The sequence below is a fragment of the Hyaena hyaena genome, unplaced genomic scaffold (genome assembly GCF_003009895.1).
Source record: "Hyaena hyaena isolate Hyena2069 unplaced genomic scaffold, ASM300989v1 scaffold_270, whole genome shotgun sequence".
NCBI classification, from domain to species: domain Eukaryota; kingdom Metazoa; phylum Chordata; class Mammalia; order Carnivora; family Hyaenidae; genus Hyaena; species Hyaena hyaena.
Genome location: NW_024080901.1, coordinates 1426990 through 1442629, shown reverse-complemented (window position 1 = coordinate 1442629; position 15640 = coordinate 1426990). Strand labels below are relative to the sequence as shown.

At 43.6% G+C, this 15640-nt stretch overlaps 1 long non-coding RNA gene across 1 annotated transcript; it reads left to right on the top strand.

Annotated features, from left to right (window-relative positions):
• Positions 1-1645: 1645 nt before the first annotated feature.
• On the top strand, positions 1646-14736 carry LOC120240921. Its single transcript, XR_005530777.1, has 3 exons — positions 1646-1734; positions 10498-10602; positions 14463-14736. It is a non-coding gene; the product is annotated as an uncharacterized LOC120240921 (long non-coding RNA).
• The last annotated feature ends 904 nt before the right edge of the window (positions 14737-15640 follow it).

The window sequence follows — 15640 nt, the reverse complement described above, 5'->3', positions numbered from 1 at the left end:
TCAGCATAACACCCTCAAGGTCCATCCATGTTGCTACACATGGCCAGATTTCATTGTTTCTCATTGCCATGGAGTATTCCATGGTATAGATAAACCACATCTTCTTGATCCATTCATCCATGGATGGACACTTAGGCTCTTTCCATGTTTTAGCTATTGTGGAGAGTGCTGCTATGAACATTGGGGTACAGGTGCTCCTATGCCTCAGCATTTCTGTATCCCTTGGGTAAATTCCTAGCAGTGCTATTGCTGGGTCATAGGGGAGTTCTATTGTTAGTTTCTTTAGGAACCTCCACACTGTTTTCCAGAGGGGCTGTATCAGTTTACATTCCCACCAACAGTGTAGGAGGGTGCCCGTTTCTCCACATCCTCGCCAACATCTAGAGTCCTCTGATTTGCTCATTTTAGTCACTCTGACTGGTGTGAGGTGGTATTTCAGTGTGGTTTTGATTTGTTTTCCCTCATGAGGAGGGATGCTGAGCATCATTTTATGTGTCTGTTGGCCATCTGGATGTCTTCTTTGGAGAAGTGTCTGTTCATATCTTCTGCCCATTTCTTCACCGGGTTGTTTGTTTTTTGGTGTGGAGTTTGGTGAGTTCCTTATAGATTTTGGATATTAACCCTTTATCTGATATGAATGATCTCCTTTTCTTATAAGGACACTAGACATATTGGGTTAGGGTCGAGCCTAGCCATCCCTCTTTAACTTAATACCCTTTAAAGGCGCTAATTCCAAAATAAGGTCACATTTGCAGATAATGGGGGTTTCAACATATGAATTTGAGGAAGATGTAATTCAGCCTGTAACATCTGTTACATACTAAAATGTTAAAATCAGACAGGGAAGGACTTTATTTCAACCCCTGACAGACGTTGGTTACAAAATCCTAAAATGTATCTACTTTATGTGGTATCTCATATTTTACTTTGGGATTCCAAATCATTCTCTACACAAGAACATTTGCAGAAACAGAAGGAACAAACACAGATTCATTTCTTAATTTACTCCAACTTGCTAGGGCTCCTACTTGCTAAGGTTGGATTAGTATTCTGAGAGGGATTAAAAAAAAAAAAAACAGCAAAAGAGTCCCTGTTTTTATTAAGGTGACTTATCTCTTCCACTTACCTTTGTGACTTTTGAAACCAGGAAACCTCTTGGAAGACACACTAAAGGATTTAAAATTTAGAACTTTAAAAATTATTATTCCTTGGAAGCCACATCATGGCAAATATATGTTATGTTTTTGATGGGGAAAAATCTGTTGTAAGATGGCCGACAGGACTGATAGGGAAATTCCAGTCCCCGACAAAGGAAGACTCCCCTTCCAGGTACTTCTTCCCACCCTGCTTTCCTGCCAGCTCAAGGAATTACTATGAATGTGGAATGCGGACGTAGCAGACTAAATTGTTCCCTCTGCTTAGCTTGGGGCTCCGACCTCTGGAGAGTGATCTCTTCTGAGCCCACTGGTGAGAAATTAACCTCCTGCCTTCCAAGATCTCTGAGTGCCGCTTGGTTCTTCCACCGGGTGATCCAGACCAGGTTCTGTAACATTTGGTTTTCTGACTAGGAAAGCCAACCGCGCAGGCCCATTGTTGCACCACTTTTGGAAACCTGCAAGGCGGAATTGCAGAAGGAGGAATCTTAAGGGAGAAGGCATGCCCAGCAGTCTCCAGCTTGGTCGCCTCATGCTGGCCTGCTCCGCCTTTCCTGCCGGACATAATAACCTCTGATGTGTAAGTGAGTGTGAATGTGCGACTCAGTCTGCCTTGCCTGCCGAGTATGATTCTGTGGCTGCACGGGCGAGCACCCTTAAGGTCCCTAAAAGCTCATGGAGTCTGAGTGGGCCCGTCTGCGGTTCCATGGTGAACGGCATATAGTCTATGGTGGCATCGGAATAGTTTCTGATGTTAAGTCACAATGCTGAGGCTGCTACAGCTGAGAGTCACCTAAGTTCCTTTGGGACATGGCCAGATGGGTATCTGATTGGTTTCCTCATTAGTAGGGGTGTTGTGCCCAAATCGCGAGTCCCCTGAGACCTCCAAGGAGCCGACACCAATGCATAAGGGTCTTTATTACAAGCTCGAGCAGGGGCTCACTCATCTACCGGCGCAGCGGCTGCAAAGGTGAAGCCCCGAACAATAGCGAGCAAGGATTTTATGGGGTAAGGGACGGGGGTGTTACAGTGCACACGTTGTACATATTGCATCATCACATAAGCACCAATCATAATTGTACAGTACCCATAGTAACAGTTTTGACCATTCAGTGTCTGTGAAGCGTCCATTACTTTTGGCGGGACACAATCATGACCCACATTCTCACAATCATTTGAGAATCCTTTGAAAATGACCAATTATGAGGTGAGCTCAGAGGGCCTACGTGGGGTTCAGGCAAGCGGTGAGAAATCGGCTAGTTTATACAGAGTAACTACCTGCAGTTCCCAGCCCAGACTCAGACCACAGGAATGTTACACATTTCTTTTGCTTGGCTGATCTGAGGGAGGTCCGAGGGTGGCTTCAGCTGAACTTTTCCTGGAATTAGGGCTACGTGCAGCCCAAGGTTGCTCTTAAAGGAGGACTTAATTTCAGGCTCTTCAGGAGCACCCCTACGCCTCTGTCTTTGCGACTCCATCTCACAGGAACACTGTAGATTCAGGATGGAGCCAAAAAGGGGTTTTTGGGAACTATGGAATTAAGATGATCCCCGGCAAGTTAAGGACACTTTGTGAGTTGAAATGGCCCACTTTTGATGTGGGATGGCCCTCGGAGGGAGCCTTAAGTGTCCCAAAGGACCACTGCATCTGGTGTGTTGTCACCGGAGACCCAGGTCACCCTGATCAGTTACCATATACCGACTCCTGATTAGAGATTGCTCAAACCCGTCCCCCTTGGGTATGATTTACCTACAACAAACAGGGACAGGCTAGGGCCTTAGTCGCCTCAACAAAGTGGCCCAAGGAAGGTCAACAGAAGTCCCAACCTCCATAATCTCACTGGTGATCCAGAGAAATAACTAATCTTGCCCCCACCATATGAACCCCCCAGTTCCCCATACTCTGCCACCTTCAGTCTCCCCACCACCTCCAGACTCGGCAGATCCTCTCTCCCCCGGACCAGTGACCAGACTGCACCCTGGGCCAGGTGCAGGTGCTCTCCAGATGCCCATCCACATCCACTGGTACCAAGAGGTTCTCCCATGGAGGATCCGAACAAGGGCTAAGAAGCCCGTAAATATGCCCAGTAGCAAGAAGAATCCCCCAGGGATTACTAGGAGATACTATGCAAGGTTTACACCCCGTCTGACCCCGAGGCACAAAAGAGCCACAACAAAAAGACTGGGAAGGTCCAGCCACTGACGGGGTGGGGGTGGGGGGGGTGGGGGGTGTGGAGGCCCCAAACCTCCTTAGCAAGGGACCAATGTGCCTACTGCAAGGAGAAAGGACATTGGTCTCAACCAGGGAAAGTCCCAGAAACGCAGCCAATATGCACAAGAACCCTGCAAAAAAGACATCATAGGCCTAGCAGAAATAGATTCAGATTGAGGGGGGTCAGGCTCACTTCTTCTTGGCCCCTGTGAGCCCACAGTCAAAACAAAAGTAGGAGCCAAACTATGACTTTTATATGAACTCAGGGGCCACACAGTAAGGCATGAGTTCCTGTCCCTACCTGAGTGCCCTATCCCTCTCCTTGCCGGGGATATACTCTCAAAGCTGGGGGCCCAAGTAACCTCTGAGCCAACGGGACACACCAGGCTCCAATTGGATCCAAGACAAGAAAAATCAGGCCCCTTATAATGGCAATCACTACACTAAGAGAGGAAAAATGGAGAGTACTCTGCGCCCAGGCCCAACAGAGTGGCCCACCTGAATTCAGGATTGCCTTCCCCACTGTATGGGCCCAAGACAACCCCCCCCCCCCCCAGATTTGCCCACAACCAGACCCCTGTCAGTATAGAGTTCATCTCAGGGGATTAACTGGGAGAGACACAGAGACAGCAGCAATATGCCCTCCCACAAGAGGCAAGGGCAGGCATTCAAGAAGCAGACATGCTTGTGGAATGCCAATCACTCTGAAACACCCCTCTCTTGCCAATCAGGAAGCCGGAAAGCAAGTACCAACCAGTTCAAGCCTTGAACCCGGTGGTCCCAAACCCATACACCTTCATCAGCCGGATTCCAGGCTCTGCCAGCTGATTTAGCTACCTAGACTTGAAGGATGCCTTCTTCTGTCTCTGCTTGGCCCACTGGAGGCAACCTTGTTTGCCTTCTAATGGACTGAACCAGACATGGGGCATCAGACAACTGACTTTGACACACCTCCCATAGGGGTTTAAAAACTCGTTTACTGTCTTTGGGGAGGCACTGGCTAGAGACCTCGTTGGCTTTCCAAGGGAGGCCACATGCTGCAAAAAGAGCACTAGGGCCGGAGAGAAAGAAGGTCATCACCTCCCTACCCCAGCCCCAGCTGGGGGGGGGTGGGGGGGGAGGGGGCTGTGAGAATTCCTAGGGGCAGGATTCTGCTGAATCTGGGTTCCCAGATTCTCTGCAATAGGAAGACCCCTCTATAATCTCTTGGTAGGGCCAGATCAAGAACCCCCTGTCTGGACAGAGGAGGCTGAAGCCACCTTCCTAGGGATAAAGGCCACCTTGGGGCAGGCACCAGCCCTTGGCCTGCTGGATACAGAAAAGCATTTTAATCTCTTTGTCCATGAGAAGGAAAATGTTGCCCTCAGGGTTTTCACATAGACAGTTGGCCCTTGACAATGGCCAGTAGCATACCTGTTGAAGAGGCTGGGCCCAGTGGCCAAAGGATGGCCACCATGCCTTAGGGCACTAGCAGCCATAGTTCCGATCATTAAAAAGGCAGATAAGCTCACCCTGAGACAAGAACTTCATGTTAAAGTCCCCCATGCTGTCGTACCGGGGGCACTCAAAACGGGTTAGATTTCACAGACGTCCAGCCAAGCTGAGGATTTAGATACCTGCTAGTTATAGTCTGTACATACTCTGGATGGGTCAAAGCCTTCCCAACCAGGATGGAACAGAGCTGGGAAGTAGCCAAGGTCCTCCTGAAAAGAAATCGACCCCTGATTTGGCTTACCCGTCACAATCCACAGTGATAATGGGCCTGTGTTCGTGGCAGACATTATATAAATTTTAACCAACTCCCTCAACATCACTTGGACTGCTTACCAGCCTCAAAGCTCAGGGAAAGTAGAGCAGATGAATCGCACCTTAAGGTAAGCTGAGTCAAGTTCTGTCAGGAAACAGACTTCCATGGCCAGACCTGTTGCCCTTGGCCCTTCTGCGTGTCCATTGCACACCAGGAACTCAAGGTTTCTCCCCTTTTAAGCTAATATATGGGAGGCCCCCTCCATGTCTAGGGAGGCTCCCAGAGAACCTATACCAAACAGGGGACAAGGGAATAAGAAAACGACTTTGAGCTTTAGGGGCCACCCTAAATAAGTTACATTGATATGCTGTAGAGAGGGCCCCCAATTTCTTTAGGATCCTCTATACACCCCTTCTCACCAGGGGATTCAGTCTGGGTCAAAGATTGGAAACAAAGGACTCTGTCAAACCATAGTGGACTGGGCCTTATATCATTATTCCAACCACCTCTACTGCCCTCAAGGTCATAGGTATCACTCCATGAGTCCACCATTCCAGAGTCAAAAGGGCCAATCCTGAGGAGCCCCAGACTTGGAAGATTGACCCAAGTCTGACAAACCCACTCAAAGCAACCTTCTGGAGGTTCCTAGATTCTTAGGATCTTCAGCCCTGAAGCCTTCTTCACACGTAGTTGGCACTTGGGCTGAAGTCACTCAAATGGCTATAGACTAGAACAGCTAAGGCTCCTCGGACATTTCTCCATTTTTCTCTCTGGAAGGCCTCCCTACATGGTGACCTCAGGTGGACATTTTGCACAGCAGGGGAGGCTCCATATGTAAGTGTCCCAAGAGAAATGATCAGAAGCTACACGGACTTATCTAACCTAGCTTTGGAAGTGACACAGTATCACTTCAGCCACATTTATTCATCAAGGCAGCCACCAGATCACCCAGGTTCAAGAGGTGGTCTTGAAAGAAGTCCCAAAGACTCGGTGGACATATTTTAAATACCACCACACACCCCTTAAAGATTGGCCCTCCCATCATCTATTCAGCTGGATCACCTGTGAGTCCACAGAACCTGCTTTCTATGGCCATCTGCACCTCCAGACCCTCTTCTCTCATCACTGTCCTTGTGGATAGTTTCCACTTTCATTTCACAGACCTCCTTTCCTAGGATGGACTGTTTAGAGAGAGAGAGGTCATGGTCTTTGTGAAAAGGAACCATGATTTCTGGTTAACCCCCAGTTATTATTTAACCCAGCTAAGACAAAGACTCTCATAACCAGTGTTTCAAGTTAAATTTTAGGCCTTATTTCGTCTCCAAAGAAGAAGGAAAATACAGAGACTGCCAACTGGCAGTGGGGAAGGCTCTCCTATGCTGGCGAAGCCCAAACCTACCTGCTGTCCAGTATAAGCACAGAAACAAAAAGCAGGCAGGTCAGTGTGGAAGGAAAAGCCTGCCTGTCCTCCTAACCTCTAAAGGTGGATTCCTTGTATATCGCTTTGTCCACCTGAGCAGAAAAGATGAGCATCTGGAATCTAAGTCCTTTCTCCTTTGAATGTCTCTCCACTCAATATCAATTCCTTGAATAAAAATTCGAGTGGGAGCCTAGAGTAATGAGTACTCTTCAAAAACAATTTCACTGGGAAATATTAAATGAAATTTCCAGTGACAGCTTAACCATTTTAGGCAGAAAAAGAACCTGATATAATTCATGCATATTGGTAAAAGGAAAGGAAAGAAATTTCGTGACGCTTAATTTAGGACATAGAGTCCACTATGTGGAAATAAATGCCTCAAGACCCCAAATATCTTTGGATCAGTCTTAATTTACATTAAAGTTACCTTGTTTGCTCATTTGTTTGTTTTGTTTTGTTTTATTTTAAGCAGGAAACATTGAGGGATATGTTTGGAAGCTGTTTTGGTGAGCACATTTGAGAATGCAAACCACAAGATTTACAATTGGCTTTGTTTGGATAAAATAGAACTGAGCATGTATACATGTCAGTTACCATAAAATATAAGTAAAATTTACACTTATTCTGTGTTTTGTCATCACAACATTGAATTTCTGTGTAACTCCGTGACTATGGGGAGGAAAGAGTTTTCCTATAATCTTCAATTTATCTGACAAGTTTTTAGAACTCCTACTTGTAACCTTTAGGTTATAAATATTTGTTTTGAGAAACTGCATTTGTTAAAGTGTTGTAGGAAACTGTTCATGGAGACGTAAACTCTGCCAAGGAAGGTTGATTTTATCCACCAACCTTGAACTACTAGTCCATTGCTTTTTGACCTTGCTCAATGGTAAAACAAAAACAGTATGGACAGTTTCTTAAAATTAGGAACATTGCCAAAAGCATTCTTACTTACAAAAGTATATTACAAAATAACTTTAATAGGCCAACTTTAAAACACAGTGTAGAATCCTGATTTTTCATAACCCTAGCATGGAGCCCTGGTGAGATGCCCTGTCTCTTTGATTTCCTGACATTCCACCTAATAGATGTCAAACTCTGAATAAGAAGCACACTTGGAGGCTTTTTGGAGGATCAATGTCAAAAGAAAAAATAGGTATGGAAACCTCAGAAACATGATAGAAAATGAAGAGATAAATATAGGGAGTGAAATTGTGAAATATGTCATGATCGTATTATTTTTACTGACAGTGTAAAACTCACATCAATATTAAAACTGAAAACAAAGGAAATCCAAGTCTCATAAAAGGTTCCTAACATCATCCTGTCAGAGGATGCTTCCCAGTTCCAAACCCAAGCATTGTAGTCACACTGAAGTTTAAGTTTATGGGTGTTAAGAATATTCTGTAAAGACAACCAACTGGATGTCTTCACAGATCAACAAAAGAAAAATGGGGAGAAGGAACACTGTTTTAGCTTAGGACATAACAAATGTATACAGGATACAGTCTTTGGTAAGGGCTTGACTTGAAAAAAACACATAAAAACATTTTGGGGTCACTTGAGGCCATTGAAAATAGTATATTAGGAAATAATGATTCATTCATCAGGAGTGATAATGGCACCATGTGATATAGGATTATATGCTGACATATTTTGGAGTGAAACTTCATATAGTCTACAATTTAAAATGGTTTGGTGGGAAAAATCCACATAGATCACGTATATGTGGTAAGACAACAATTGGTTATAAAAGTGTTGAATACCCTTTTTCTTCCGATTTTCTTTATGTCCGAAAAATTTCAAATTAAAGTTTTTAAACTACATGGATGTTACTCCTGTCCCTAGATTTTTTTTAATTCTTAAAATAATAAGGAAAGGGGTGTTAAAGTTAGCTTAAGAAGATGGGACCTATAAGTTCAAAAAGCTAGCAAATATAGTCAAAGGGCTGTTGTGCAGAGGTGAAGGCCCTCACCACTGAAACGAAACAAGTCTAGAAATGTTGACTCACCCTCGGATTTCTGTGGACAGTGCTATGCCAGCTGTGCTTCCCTCATGACCGTCAGGCAGAATGGCAAAGTGTAGTTACCCCAGGAGCCAACCAAGTCCACCAGAGGTCAAAAGCGTGGCCTCTCAACATGGATGGAGCTAGAGCCTAGTGAAATAATCGGTCAGAGAAAGACAAATACCGTATGATTTCACTCATATGTTTTTGTAAGAAACAAAACAAACAAAAGAAAAAAGAGACAAACTAAGAAATAAACTCTTAACTATAGAAAACAAAATGATGCTTACCAGAGGAGAGGTAGGTGGGAGGATGGGTGAAATAGGTGAAGGGGATTAAGGAGTGCACTTGTCATGATGAACACTAATGTATAGAATGATTGAATCACTATATGGTACACCTAAAACTAATATAACACTGTATGTTAACTATACTGGAATTAAAATTAAATAGGTAAATAAGTGTTGGACTCTCTTTATTGGTTTCAGTGTTTCAGTCTCCCAAACTAAATTAAACAATTGGTCAGAATAAGCCTCTGTGTCATTGTGTAACAGTAAGAGCAATGAGTAACCCTATAAATAGTAATAATGATGCCTAACATTTACTGAGCACTCAGGGAAAGGCACCATAAATTGGTTTGGACATTGAAGACAATGCTTCAATATCATGATAAAGCATGTTGTACACACTGAGCTGTGTGGTCATTATGAGTAGTCTTTCCTTAAGCCAGGTGTTCAACAGAAATTTATTAAAGTCTTTCGTAGCATCTAAGTGGGCAGTCTCCCAAGGTTAAGCACTATTGGCCAACTGTACAGGAGTTACATGGCAGCTGGGACACTCTTCCTTCCTTCCACCTTTTTTTCCCCTAACTCCTGCTTGTCCTGACTTCATCCCTCTGCCTGTGAGAAGAACTTCCTCCACTCCAAGCTGGCTGAGGCGGTCTGCATACTCCCTTACTACAGTTGTAGCCTTTATTATCCATCTAATCCTTTGGGCCATTACACACACAGCTCAAGACCAACATGTTCATATCTCTATTCATTTTTTTTTTCATATCTCTACTGATTTATCAACTTATCTCTCCTGCCCTCACTAACCAGAAATATTGTATCTTCCTTCTGGACACCTCCTCTTTGCACAAATGCTCAGGAACAGAAGGAAGTAACAGTCTAAAGAAAGGGGGTGGGGGGGCTGTTCTTCAGTCTAGCCTCCCCATCCAGAAACAAGACTGAGTCAGTCCCTGAGGGCTATGGCTTCTTGTAGATACCTGAAGTCACTCAGTTCAGCTCCCAGGGTAATTAGGAGGATCAAATGACCTAAATTGGGTGGCAACACTCCACAGAGAAATAACTAGGGCTATGCTACTTGTTAAATAGCCTGATGTTGGGTTCATTTTGTCTTCCTTATTTAATACTTTCTACTCTATGTCAAAACTTCAAAATTGTATTTTTATAAAACTTTTTTTCAACTGTTAAGAACTCGGCATGTATTCAGAGGGTGCTCAGAAAATACCTATTCAAAAAATATTCTATAATAGACTAAGGAAGCATTAAGACTGTCATCTCCAAGGAACTTGCAATTGAATGGAGAAAATAACGAATGTAAGGCACGCTTCCTGTTACATGTAAGCACATGTAGGCAGTGCCATCGGAGTACAGAGAAGTTGACTTCTGACTGGCAAGAGGCTGATACTGTAAACTGAAGTTTAATGACATGTTATATCAGTCTACAGTGATAGGAGGAAGAATGTGAAGTTTTCCCCTTTCTCTCTATCCAACACTGCCTCCTAGTGGTGCCATGGTCCCTTTGTAGTGCCTCTCAACTCCCAGAGAGGTACAGAAAGGGAAATGGAAACATGGCATCAACAAGTTGCTATAGAATCTAAAGTGATTTGTGAACATTATTTTTTAGTTGAGCCATCTTAAGTGAAGCCTTCATCTCCCTTGTTTCTCCTTTCCAGGAAAACTGTTCTACCAAGAAAGTGTCACATACCATGGGTCCTAGCATTGTTATCACAGAGTGCACTGGGTAAAGGCAAAGTACCCTCAAAAAAAGATATAAAAAGGTAAAGGAGAGTTCTAACACTGCCTTTATGGAAGGGTCGATTTCTGTTCGCAGGCTGTGATGAGAGTAGCCTCCTTGTAGAGACTGCTTAGGGGAGGGGGGGGGGGTGGGGTCACATTTCCCTGAGTTTGAGTCTAATTGAAATGTGGTCCCAAGAGCATTGAAATCTTGATGTATGTATCAAAAGATGAAAATCCTGTCATGTCAAAAGTGGAGCTGTTTTCTGTTTTGCAAGAAGTGACAGCTTAGGTACCCTTGTCCTGGAAAGTCCCCCACGATAAGCCAGGTGACTGTTCAAGGACAAAACTGAGGCTCTAGGTTCATGTAAAAGGTTGTCAGTGCAGCAGATGGAATTACAGCTTTGAATACTTTCTGTTCCATCAACAAAACAAAAATGTCAATATTTCCTTTCTATATATGGGTTGGGACATTGTATGCCTAAAAATGGTTGTTTCTTTTTGTGGCCCATGAGGGTTTTATCAGAGAGGCACTAACAGGAGCCCAAAGCTGGAACAAGTCATCTTCACCAGAAACCTTGAAAGGCTTGCAAGTTGTGCACCAGAATTGGTGCCTCAAGGCCCCACTGAGGAAACGTGGCTCAGAATATATAACTCACTGAGAGCAAGAAGTTTGTTCCATGGATATTCATCCCAGGGCCTAGAACCTTGCTGGGTTCATAGGAGGCATTTCAATGTTTGTTGAATGAACACATGAAGGAAAAGTGCTGCCCATTGCCCAAACAAACCAGTTCTGCCCTGGGACAACAGGGAAGGGTAGGTTTGGGAACAGAAGACAGCACCCTGGGCAGAGCAGCGCCCAGCTGAGTTGATTGTTCATGGTATTGATGAAGCAGTCTGACAAGAAGGGCAAAAGAGAGGAATATGGAAAAGCATATTGCTGGTAATATGTGAAGGGCTGATGACACAGAAATGAAATAGGACACTTTGAGGTACAGCAGTGCTTCTGTGTGAACAGGTGGGAATTTTGGTCATTTGGACACTAATGTAAATGTGACCTTCACGGGCTCCCAAGCTGGGTGACCATCAGCATAAGTAGCACAACTCAGCACTAGCCCCTAATGTGTCCGGGGCAGCTCTCTTCTGGTCTACTATTCCCATATTTTAACATTGGAGTGCATAGACATTGGGTCCCGTTTTTGAAGGAACATGCTATAACTGTAAATTATAATTTCTGGTCCTAGGTCATATCCACCATCAGCTTTCCTTTTTCCTCTGATTATTGAAGGTAGAAATCTAAAAATAATGTCACTGGCCTTCTTTACAAATCACCCATTCTTCTCTTCTGCTCTCTTCATGTTTATTCTGCTTCTCACACAAAATGTGACTCATAAAACTTCAGATTATTGTTAATGTCCTTACTAACACCTCTTGCCACCCTTAACTTAGTCTCACCCAACATGACAATTCACACTTTCCTCAATACTTTTATCTTTTTAATGTTTATTTATTTTGAAAGAGAGTGTGAGCAGGGGGAGGGGAAGAGAGAGAGGGAGAGAAAGAATCTCAAGCAGGCTCCTCACTGTTGGTGCAGAGCCTGATGTGGGGCTCGATCTCACAAACCATGAGATCATGACCTGAGCCAAAATCAAGAGTTGGATGCTTAACTGACTGAGTCACTCAGGCACTTTCCTCAATATTTTTAAATTTTGCTTAGTCTACTATAATATTCTCCTCATTAGCCATTCTATTTCCACTCTGGTCTATCTTCAATACTACTGCCTAAACCTTCTGAAATCAAGAAATCTTGCAACAGATCCTTGGATACATTTGGATACAAATTTAATTTTAAAGTTAAAATTAAAACAAGTGTTTCTGAAGTGGTACTATAACACATTGTACTTACTAAATGTTCTATATGTATCCATTTTTTTCTTTCTCAGCATGCTTAATTATCACCTATAATTAAAAAATTCTACCAGTTAAAAAGCTTGATTTGGAAAATAATGATCACAGATGTATTATTTAAACTAGGCTGCTGCCATTTTTGAGAAATGAGGCTAGGGTATCTTTTAAGACTTGAGAAATAAACTGACATTTAAAATTGCTCCTTGAGAAATGTATCATTTTGTCTTATTTTGTTTGTTTTGACATCTTTCAGTCCTACGAAGGGATTCTGTTAGCTGATTTTTGTCCAGATCTTTATTGATACAGACAGAGTTAAACAAAAAAGAGACTCCTAGTTTCTCATCCATCACAGGCATTTCTGGTCTATTTTTTCTTAGTATGTTACAACGAAAGTGGAAAGAACCCTTTAAAGAACGTCATCTTGACCAGTAGGATAGAATCAAGGTGGGAAAATGACTGTTGGGGGCTGGGTGAGAAGGGAAAATGAGTGATTGGCATGGAGGAGGGCACTTGTTGAGATGTTATATGGATGTTGTTGGATGTTATACGGAAACCAACTTGACAATAAACTATATAAAAAATAAATAAATAAAAACTATTTTAAAAATAAAATAATGGGGCGCCTGGGTGGCTTAGTTGGTTAAGCACCCGACTTTCGCTTAGGTCATGATCTCGCGGTTCGTGGGTTCGAGCCTCGCATCAGGCTCTGTGCTGACTGCCAGCTCAGAGCCTGGAGCCTGTTTCAGAGTCTGTGACTCCCTCTCTCTCTGACCCTCCCCTGCTCACGCTGTCTCTCTCTCTCTCTCCTAGAAATAAATTTAAAAAAATTTAAAAATTAAAAAAAAATAAAAATAAAATAAAAATGAAAGAAAAGAAAAATGACTGTTGTATGTCCCGTGAATGTTTCAGTTAAGTGCGTTGGTTGAGGTAAAATGGTCAGGAGAGATGTAACAAGGCCAAACAAGAACATCAGCCTTTAGTCAACAAGAATAATCCCAAGAGAATATCTTTAGCAACTCCTCAGAAGGAAGATGATGGCCTCCTGTAAGAGGTCAATAGAGATCTGACATAATCTCAGAATTCAAGGAAACAGCCCATCTTTCATTATATATTAAAGGCACATTTATAATTGGAAGCCAATAATCAAATCCAAATCAATTTACCCACACACACATTATATTAGGGCATGAAGGCTACAGAAATACAATATTATAAATTCTTCTTCTTCGTGTAGCATACTCCACATATGCTTTAAAATCACCATTTCAATACACAGTTCTCTATTTTCCAAGCAATCTAATTGTAAACATGTAATCACTTTTTTCGCTGGTGTATTACTCTAGGACAAAAATTTGGAAACTCTTGGTTTGATTGGTCTTCTGCATTCATGAGATGACGCGCCTGTGTTGCTCAGTTGGTGGGACCACTGACTCTTTGATTTCGACTCAGGTCATGATCTTACGGTCCTGAGATCTGGCTCCACACTGACACCTACATGAACTATGTAAGCAAAATGGTAAAAGATACTTGCCAATGGAATGCATCCAAGACGAGGAACAGGCACAGATGTGGGCATCAGACATTAGAGCTAGGAACGGGAAGGTTGACTTTATTCGTTTAAAAAACACACTAGAATGGGCATGAAGGAGGGCACTTTGGGGATGAGCACTGAGTGTTATGTAGAAACTAATTTGACAATAAACTATTTGTAAAAAAAAACAAAAACAAAAACAAAAACACACTAGAGGCGCGTCCCGGAGACTCCGAGCTGGGGCAGGGGCGGGAGTCGGGACGGGAGCCTGGGGCTGCAAGGCTCTGTTGCAGGAGCAGCCGCCCGCCGACCACCTGGAGGCCGGCCCCAGGGCGACTTCGCCCGCGGCCCGCATCGCTACAGCATCGCCGCCGCCGCGCGCCCGCGCCCGCCGCGGCCCTACAGCCACCTGGTCTCAGGAATACCTACCCACTGTCCCAGGGCCTACGACATTTCTATCCACAGTCGAAATGTCACCGGGTACCCTGCCAATACCATTGTCGTTGGAGGCCGCCCAGTCTGCAGTCAAGTTTGGGAGGACTTCTTCACCTTCCTGGGCATCTTCCTGGCCGTCATCTTGTTCCCATTTGGGTTCATCTGCTGTTCTCCCTCCAGGAAGCAAAGATGCCCCAAGAGTGAAGCAAACTTTGCTTCAAGAGAGCACCACACCTGGCTTTCCTACATCCTGCCATCTTTTTCTAATGTAAATGTGTACAATAAATAGCTTTATTTGATTTAACTTTCAGGATTGTTTTGTAAAGTGAGGTGGGATAGATCTGGCTAGTGGGAACTGGGGTCTCATGGGCACAGGGGTCACAGCCTTGGACACACAGCAACACTGCTCCCAGGGTGAATGACAACCCAATAAAACATTGCTTTTATTTTTTGTGGTCTTCAATTTGAGAAATGTGAGAAATAATGTTTTAAATAAACGAGTCATACCATTGTACAAAACAAACAAACAAACAAAAAACAAACAAGAAAAAACACGCTGGAGAAAGGCTCTTAGTTGCAATCTCAGTACCCAGCCTCCTCTCCTTACTTTATAGAACTCTAATTTTTCTTGGCAATCTGCCCAGCTAAGACATTTCTCGGCCTCTTTGAATCCAGGCATGATCATGGGACAAAGTTCTGGGCAAACACATTTCAGCTGAGGTCTTTGTTTGGAGCTTCTAAAGCTCTTTAAAGAGACCTCACTTATCTGGCATGTGTTCCTTCACCAATCCTTCTTCCTGTGGAAAACAAAGAAAATAGCTGGAGCTGCAGCAGTCACCTTATAAGAACAGCACACACTGAGGAGAGCGGAAAGACAGCACTTAGGGTGTGGTTGAAATTGTGAGCCTGCCCTACCAGCCCTGAGCAGCTCAGAGTCCCTGCTTTGTGTCAAGTTGAGAAGGACATGAGATGAAAAAAGAGAGTTCCTTTTTCCAGAGAGCCAACAATAGAAGCAGCTAACATTTATTACACACTTGGTATGTACCAGAAACCATTCTTCGTGCTTTACATGCATGAGAATAACACGTGCATGAAGGATTATTCCATGTATACAGATGAGGATACACATGCAGCTGGGTTAGCTACTTGTGGTAATTCGAGGCTTGAAGCTGGATCTTCTGTCACGTGCGTGGTTAACTACAATGCTA